This window comes from Helianthus annuus, chromosome 8 (assembly GCF_002127325.2).
Source record: "Helianthus annuus cultivar XRQ/B chromosome 8, HanXRQr2.0-SUNRISE, whole genome shotgun sequence".
Classification (NCBI taxonomy): domain Eukaryota; kingdom Viridiplantae; phylum Streptophyta; class Magnoliopsida; order Asterales; family Asteraceae; genus Helianthus; species Helianthus annuus.
The window spans coordinates 105883286-105891976 of record NC_035440.2 but is presented as its reverse complement, the minus strand read 5'-3'; positions in this window follow the sequence as shown (position 1 = coordinate 105891976).

Below are 8691 nucleotides of genomic sequence, written 5' to 3'. Positions count from 1 at the left end.
CAAACTTTTAAAGTTCTTGATCTTGATGAGCCACAAAATAAGGTGTCTCCTAAAGACCCACCCCTTGAGCTCAAAGAACTCCCGAAAGGTTTGGAATATGCTTTTCTAGACAAAGATGGTAATTTACCTGTAATTATTTCGTCTAAATTAAGTAGCGTAGAAAAAGAAAAATTAGTTAATCTTCTTAAAAAACACAAAAATGCAATTGCTTGGAAGCTTGTAGATATTAAAGGAATAAATCCTTCCTTGTGTACGCACAAAATTTTAATGAATGATGACTACAAAACAGTAATACAACCACAACGTAGAGTAAATCTCAATGTGCAAGAAGTGGTTAAAAATGAGGTCATCAAACTACTTGCCGCCGGACTAATCTATCCTATCTCCGATAGTCCGTGGGTAAGTCCCGTCCAAGTAGTCCCGAAGAAAGGAGGTATGACGGTTATAACTAATGAAAAGAATGAATTAATACCAACAAGAACCGTCACAGGATGGAGAGTTTGTATAGACTATAGATGATTAAATGAAGCAACAAGGAAAGATCATTTTCCTTTGCCCTTCATTGATCAAATGTTAGAACGACTATCCGGTCATAAATTTTACTGTTTCTTGAATGGTTTTTCAGGTTATTTTCAAATTCCAATAGCACCTGAAGACCAAGAAAAGACGACTTTCACATGCCCCTACGGAACTTTTGCTTATCGACACATGTCGTTCGGTCTATGTAATGCACCTGCAACATTCCAACGTTGTATGGTGGCCATTTTCCATGACATGGTAGAAAAGACAATGGAAGTCTTCATGGACGACTTTTCTATCTTTGGAGATTCATATGACCAATGCCTCGATAACCTCGAACGAATGCTATCCCGATGTGAGGAAACTAACCTCGCCCTTAACTGGAAAAAATGCCATTTCATGGTAACAGAGGGAATAGTACTCGATCACAAAATCTCAAGCGAAGGAATGGAAGTTGATCTTTCTCGATTACCTCCACCCTCCTCCGTTAGAGCAATCAGAAGTTTCCTAGGGCATGCCAGATTTTATAGAAGGTTTATCAAGGACTTTTCGAAAATTTCAAGACCTCTAACAAAATTACTTGAAAAAGATGCACCTTTCATCTTTGACAAGGATTGCAATCAAGCATTTCTAACCCTCAAGGAAATGCTAGTCAATGCACCTATCATGATAGCCCCTGATTGGAAATTTCCTTTCGAAATCATGTGTGATGCAAGTGACTTTGTTGTTGGAGCAGTCTTGGGACAAAGAAAAGAAAAAAATTTCCACCCAATTTATTATGCTAGTAAAACACTTAACGATGCACAAGAAAATTACACAACTACTGAAAAAGAGTTACTAGCCGTGGTATTTGCTTTTGATAAATTCCGTTCTTACCTTGTTCTTTCTAAAACTGTAGTCTATACAGATCATGCAGCTATCCGATACCTCTTCAAGAAACAAGACGCAAAACCACGTTTGATCAGATGGGTTCCACTCCTCCAAGAATTTGATATTGAAATCAAAGACAAAAGAGGAGCAGAAAACACTGTTGCAGATCATCTTTCACGCTTAGAAGACCCAGCTTTGGAGGCAACCAGGGACGAACAAATCAACGAAAAATTTCCAACAGAATCCTTGGAAATGGTGGAAAGCAGACAAGAACCATGGTATGCCGACTACGCTAATTACTTAGCTAGCGGTATAGTTACCAAAGGATGGCCACATCATCAAACAAAGAAGTTCTTTACTGATGTAAAGCATTACTTTTGGGAAGACCCTTATCTTTTCAAAATGTGTGCTGACCAACTCATCTGAAGGTGTGTCCATGGTGGCGAAGCACGAAGAATTCTCCGCCATTGTCATGAAGGTCCATATGGAGGACATCATGGTGCCGCTAGTACCGCACGAAAGGTATTTGATTCAGGATTTTATTGGCCAACAATTTACAAAGATGCGCAAGATCTTGTAAAGACATGTGATGCCTGCCAAAGATCAGGTAACATTTCTTCCAAAAACGAAATGCCTCAAAACGGCATTCTCGTTTGTGAAATTTTTGATGTGTGGGGACTCGATTTCATGGGACCCTTCCCACCGTCAAAAGGAAACAAATATATACTTGTGGCGGTTGATTACTTGTCCAAATGGGCCGAGGCCGAAGCTCTCCCAACAAATGATGGAAGAGTAGTGGTAAAATTTCTGAAAAAATTATTCTCTCGTTTTGGAACACCTAAAGCTTTGATAAGTGATAGGGGTACCCATTTTTGCAATCATCAACTCGAAAAAATCTTAACAAGATATGGGGTCTATCACCGGGTCTCAACAGCATATCACCCTCAAACAAATAGACAAGCTGAAGTGACTAACAGAGGTTTAAAACGAATACTTGAAAAAACCGTAGGTTTAAATAAAAAGGAATGGGCTGATAAACTAGATGATGCTTTATGGGCCTTTCGGACTGCTTATAAAACCGCTATAGGCACAACCCCATATAAGCTCATCTATGGAAAAAGTTGTCATTTGCCAGTAGAAATAGCTCACAGAGCCTACTGGGCAATAAAAAATGTAAACCTAGACTTAGAAACTGCAGGTAAAAATCGATTTTGTCAAATAAATGAATTAGACGAACTAAGGAATTTTGCATACTCTAACTCTGAAATTTATAAGCAAAGAATGAAAAATTTACACGACAAATATATTAAACCTAATGAATTTCAAGTAGGAGACCAAGTTCTGTTATTTAATTCACGACTTCGATTATTTCCGGGTAAACTAAAATCTAGGTGGTCAGGACCTTTTTCCATCACCCATATTTTTCCTCACGATGCAGTAGAAATTAAAGCTCGAAATGGGATTCCATTCAAAGTCAATGGCCAACGGCTAAAACTCTATCGAGGATCCATTGAGGATGAGGAAGAAGAGATCTCACTTCAAACGGTCGACGAATAAAAAGCATCCACATCATACCTGGTATGTTACGAACAAGTGAGTATACATCGAAAGCGGTAAGTCTTTTAACCATGCTTATTAGGAAAAACGGGCACTCACACGAGCACACAAAAAAAAAAAATCAAAACTTTGCTCGGCACGGGGCCGTGTCGACGCAACTGTCGGGATAAAACCCCCTTTTCATAACAGTTACATCATTCCACACGCCCCGTTTCCCCGAAAAAGCTCTGGTCCGAGGCGATTTTCTGCAGATTTTCGACGTTACCTCTAGATCTAACAACATCAAGGTATGATTCTATCATCATTAGTAGTTAGATTAGTTACTTGCATGTAGTTAAACATAAAAAATTTGGGGAAAAATCTAGGGTTCTTGAAGTTCATCAGGATCGAACCTCAAATTTTCGAAATAATCTGTTAGTATTAGTTTAGATTAGAGTAATGGGAAGTAAATACACTTACATTGTTGATAGATTTGCCCGATTTCTTACAAAAACCCCAAACCCTTGTTTTTGAACCGAAAAAAAGATAAAACTGAAGGGGTAAACGGGTTGTTTTGGGAAAAACGGCAATTGGGGTTTCATTTTCGGGGAAAACCGCACCTACTTGGCCAAAAATTTTCAGATTTTCGAGACCGGGTCGAAAAATGAAGTTTTTTAGTAACAGACGCCTGGACACGGGGTCGTGCCCGCTGAACACGGGGCCGTGTCCAGCTAATTGTTTGCAGTTTTTCACCAAAAAACTTATCGTTTCACGCTAACTTTTTGTGTATTCCTGCAGATGGCGAAGTTCACAAGATTCAATGCCACAGAGCTCGATGCTAGGGCTAGATATGAAATACTTCAAACAAGGCCCGAGGAATACCCGAGGCAAGCGTGCACGGACCTATTAACCTTGGTGAACCAGCTCGACCGATTCAACAACCTTGTTACCGGACCACTAAGGGTTGCCTTGACCACTCGACTTCGTTCGGTACATCAATGCACTATGGAGTTCTACAGTACTTTCACCTTCACTTCAAGGTGTGACCCGTTTGACAATGAGGGGGTTGCATTTCGATGTGGTGGGACAAGGTACTCGATCTCTATGGCACAGTTTGGGGCAATAGTGGGATTGTATACGGAAGAAGATTCGGGAAATGAGGAAAACACCGGGCGATTGCGAGATCTGGATGAAAACGAGCGTCAAGCCGCATGGGCCCAAATCGGTAAAGGGCACTACAACCCGAGCAGCACAAAGAGTACTAAGCTGAGGGATCCGCTTTATCGCTACATCCATAGGCTCCTCACTTACTCTCTTAGTCAGCAACACGACAGTAGCGGTGTTGTTGGGTTAAAAGATTTGGTAGTCCTTCACTGCATCCACAACCGGAGGGCCCTCGATGTTCCATATCTCCTTCTTCGAAACATGCATATGAACCGTCTTGCTCGTGCACCAACCCCTATCTTCTTTGGGGGATGGGTGTACCGCCTCTTCAAGCACTTCACGTACATTCCTAGGTCCTTTGAAAGGAGCCCATGGTCGGGACGAGTTGATATACACATTTGCCGCGCCATGAACCTAATTTATGAGGCGGAAGACGGGTCAGTAAGCTTTCAAAGGATGCAAGGCTATGCATGGAACCCACAGGAGGCCCTGGTCCTTCACGCTCCACCTCCCCACTACCAGTATCAACCCCGTGGTGATCCGGGGCAATCCTCCTCCCAAGGAGGCGGTTTTCCTAACCTTCAAAGTTTACATGATCTTTGCAGGAAAACCTCATGTGCACCAGGAACACCTACAACCTTGCCAACAATACATATCACCGGGTTGGGGCAATTGAGCGAAGCATCACCGATATACAAGAGGACATCGGGAATATCCGGGAGTATATGGCAGGTCATGGGGACGGAGGTGATGACAGCGATGAGGATATGGACTAGGAGGTTTGTCACACCCCGATTTCCACGTGTATCACCGGTGGGCCCGGTGGGGGATTATCGTGACGTAGTTGGCAACAATATAGTCAAACCACACAATTATATGAATGCACAGCGGAAGCAAAAGATAAATATATTATATTCCGAATAAAAGTAATATCCAAGTATTACAACGGAAAGTAAGGGATCCACATGCAGATCTATAAACATTGTTCTACAGATTTTAGACGCCTAGAACTTGCAAGATTCCTTATTAATGTCCTGAGCAGCTTCCAGCCTATTACGTACTTGTACTTGTCACTAGACTTTTGAAAATACGTCAGTTTTCACTGGTAAATACACTCAACTGACTCATTTGAAAAGAGTTTAGGAAATTGATTTAGATGCACCAGGCACAAATTATTTTGACACTTTGATTAAAATGCACAGAGGCAAAATTAATCTTTTATAACTTGAGACAATCATAATTATGATCTTGTATACAGATTTACATGTTCGTTGTACGTTCAGGGCCCGATGTAGAAACCGAGTCATGATTAATAGACACATCACAAGTATAGGCCCACTGAGCGTGAGATACCGTTTCCCTTATGCAACTGTCAGGTGTATGCCTACACCCCGTGCATAAGACGTGACCATTTTATAATACAATGATGTCAAGGATATCCGGGACATGGTCATTAACCCCTAAAGGCTTTTATTTCAAACAATACAGATCAAACCGGGTTACCTCAATAACTTAATCACAATCCGATTAAATATTCAATACCCGACCAAGCGGTATTATTATACCGTATCCCAAGCCCGTATAGGGAAATAAGTTAAGAGTATTTACCTGAGCTAGCTCCTGTCTTAAAATAGCAAGAATAATAACTCAGCCGTATTCACTCAAGTAAGCGTAGGTACAATTTACCGGAAGGCTCTAGTCTAGAACGATGGTATAAATAACCAATTAGAATGCTAACGGGTCTTTAATTAAGCCTAAGCTTAGACCGGTTAGTCTTAAAGAATTGTTACGGTTTAATCGCGTGAAAGGCGAAAACCGTGAATGGAGTGTGATTTTGACCCAACAAGTTTGAAGACTTGTTTCATATGGGTATAACAATCATACTCTGGATTTTGGGGTTAAAACAATATAGTTTGACCCGTTTCGGCTAAATTATGTAGACCGGTTACATAAGCCGAACCGTGCGCGCAATAGGCGCAACGGGTAACCGTGAGAGTCTTACGCTTATTTCCTAAGTCAATATGCCTTAAAGAGGTTGTGGTATCAGTAGGATACCTTCCGTGATGCCCGTAACGAGTTTAAGTTAATATTATGCCCCGTAGGGGTGTTTCGGTCATTTTAAAGACTTTTAAAAGGGCTTTTCGAGTTCTACAGGAAATCTGAGTTTCCCGACCAGTTTATAAAGTCTAAAATACTTTAATTATTATTTAAAATCAGTGGCAACTGGAATCGGGTCAAAAGACCTTGTAGAACTCATGTTTTGGCCGAAAAGGGCATATTCGGTATTTACCGAACCGTAGCCATAACTGCAGGTTATGAGCAAGGTAAAAATTATTAAAAATCTTTAAAATTCCCAAAATATTAATTTATAACAGTGGGTAAAAGTTTTGGTGACGAAATCTTGGTTTAGATGGGCGTTATGCTAATTGCGCCGTTTATTACAAAAGTTTATTTTAATTGCGCTAATTAGCATAACTCTCATTCTAGACCTCGGATTGACGTGAAACTTTAAGGACATGCTTATAATTTATTAAACTCATCATTCATGCAAATATTCTAAATCAACACAATTTAATCACAAGCATAACATTATTAGTTTCGAGAACATGTAAAACTAGATATTTTGGGGAGTAGCATAAATAAAATAATAAAATAAATCAACACTAAATACTAATGTTGTCTATGTGTGCATGTGCATGGTAATTATGAAAATTTCAATTATGTGTAACATATGAATTAATGTGCATGCGGACGTGTATGTTTGCCGGTATACGTGTAGACATAAGGACTTTCTACGAAACTTGGAAAGTTTCTATAAATAGGGAATTTTCTTTCAAAACATTTGCTTACTGCCTTCTCTCTAGAAATTGCTAACTTTCTTTCTCTCTCTTTAAAAATCTATATTTTTTAATAATAATAAAGCGCTGCCCCGTTTTAAGTGTTGTAACCCCTGGTCATTGCGTCAATACCTTGTCCGATTGATTTAGGACCCACCAACGCATGTCAAGGCTCTGCCCGACTAAGTACTGATGCGTGTCAGTGTGTATATATTTTAGGTATATATTTTAAGCCCTTTTACACTTTTTTAGCCAAGTTTTAAATTTATAAAACACGATACTTACTAACACTAAACACACATATGGGCAAGTGCACCCATCGTGAGCGTAGTATAGTGTTGGTAAGATACCGAGGTCGTCTAAGGACACAAGAGCTTTTAGTACCGGTTTATCCTCAACGTCTAATCAAATAAAAATGTTAGAAAAAGGGTTTTTAAACTAGAAAAAAATAAAAATATACTAAAATGCTGAAAATAAAAATAAAAGTAAAAACAGATAGACAAGATGAATCACTTGGATCTGACTCGTGTGTAGTGTAACCTTTGATTATTTCCGCACTTTTTCACTTGTTTAAGAGATTATCTTAGTTATTGTAGTAGGCCCCTCTTTTGAAGGTGACGTTACTCTCAATCCAGTAGTTTGAGTCAGCAAGGATACAATCCTAAAGGGTCGGATTATTGAAAGATAATTAATTAAGTTATTAATGCATAATGTGGTAGCCCCTCTTTTGAAGGTGACGTTACCCTCGGCTAAGTAGTCTGAGTCAGTAGGGATACAGTCCTAAGTATCCGGGTTAAAGTTTTAATAGTAGTTTAACTTATGAGAGGGTCAAAGAGTTTGGACCCCCGCCATCCAATACCGTTGGGTATTGAAGGAGGTCCTACTAAATTTGACCCAGGTCCTTTGCAGGATCTATACACTGAACAATGGCAAGACTCTTACCAAACCATTCCCTTAACCCCCGACCAGGTAGCCAACATACCTCCATATAGACCGTGGAGATATGAATGGTGAAAATCTTTTATTTTATATTGACAGTAGAATAATGTCAAGACACCACGGACAAACGATAAGGAAGAATCACCTTCAACATAAGAAACTAGTTATTAAAGTCATTAACATATAACCAATTAAAAAGTGCGAAAAGATTAAAAATAAAAAGTATTACACTAAACACTTGTCTTCACCAAGTGATGTAAGAGACTTAGGCAAACATGGCCTTTGATTGTCAAGAACTCTTACGATCAATCTTGGATCCCGAGATGCTCTAAATCGTGCGTCGTATAGTTCCGTTCGTGAACCTTGAGTTGGCGCGAAGCATAAGCAATGACCTTGTCACGCTGCATTAACACACATCCAAGACCCTGAATGGATGCATCACAATAAACCACGAAATCGTCCGTGCCCTCTGGCAATGAGAGGATAGGTGCACTGCAAAGTCTATCCTTCAAGTGCTGAAAAACAGCTTCCTGAGTATTACCCCAACGGTAGGTGACACCCTTCTATGTCAGTAGCGTAAGCGGCTGTGTGATCTTTGAAAAGTCCTTGATAAACCGTCTGTAGTATCCCGCCAAACCCAAGAATTGGCGGATTTCAGTTGGTGTACGCGGTGCAGGCCAGTTTCTGATCGAATCTACCTTGGATAGATCGACATGGATCCCATCCTTGTTTACTACGTGGCCTAGAAAGTGGACTTCACGAAGCAAGAAGTCACATTTCGAAAGCTTAGCGTACAGCTGTTCCTTTCGTAGGAGTTCCAAAATGA